Raw genomic sequence first — 1,018 nt, forward strand, 5'->3', positions numbered from 1 at the left:
ACATCAAGACCATCATTCATGAAGAAAGCAAAAGGTCATTTAAAAGAGAGGAAAGAAAAAAAAGATCTAAGTGGATGTCAGAAGAGAATCTGAAACTTGCTCTTGATCATAGAGTAGCTAAGGTACATCAAAAAACCGATGTAGTCAAAGAGCTCTTGAAGGGTAGCTCGGGAAGACAAGGCAAAGTATTATAATGAAATGTGCAAAGACCCAGAGATGTAAAACCAAAAAGGAAAGGCACATTCAGCATATATCCAGCTGAAGGAACTGAAGAAAAACTTAAAGCCTTGAGTTGCATTATTAGAATGGTCTATGCACATAATATTCAACTATGTAGGAAACATTAACAAATGGAATACACAGGCTAAAAGGAACTAGTTTATATTCAACTTTTTCACCAGAGAGCAGATGATCAAGAACTGATGATACTGAAGGAAGAAGTCCAAGCTGCACTGATGGCATTAAAGAAAAACAAGGCTCCAGGAACTGACAGAAAACCAATCAAAATGTTTCAACATGCTGATGAAGCACTGGAAACATTCACTAAAGTAGTGAATGTTTTTGGGGGTCGAATAACCCTTCCACAGGGGTTGCCAGATTCATAACAGTTGTAAAATTATAGTTATGAAGTAGCAACAAAAATAATTTTATGGTTGGGGTCACAACATGAGGAACTGTATTAAAGCGTCGCAGCATTAGGAAGGTTGAGAACCACTGGACTAGAGATTTGAATGACAGTTACCTGGCCAAGCAATTGGAATAGATCCATATTTGTACCCCTTTCAAAGAAAGGTGACCTCACAGAATGAGGAAATTATAGAACAGTATCATTAACATCACATGCAAGTAAAATTTTGCTGAAGATCATTCAACAGTTGCAGCAGTACATTGACTGGGAGTTGCCAGAAACTCGGGCCAGATTCGGAAGGGACTGTGGAACAAGCAATGTCATTGCACCCTTCCAATGGATCATGGCTCAAAGGGAATACCAGGTGGGGGAAAAGTTTACTTGTATTTT

This window comes from Echinops telfairi, unplaced genomic scaffold, assembly GCF_000313985.2.
Source record: "Echinops telfairi isolate 266 unplaced genomic scaffold, ASM31398v2 ScPeMD7_7458;HRSCAF=8496, whole genome shotgun sequence".
Lineage (NCBI taxonomy): Eukaryota > Metazoa > Chordata > Mammalia > Afrosoricida > Tenrecidae > Echinops > Echinops telfairi.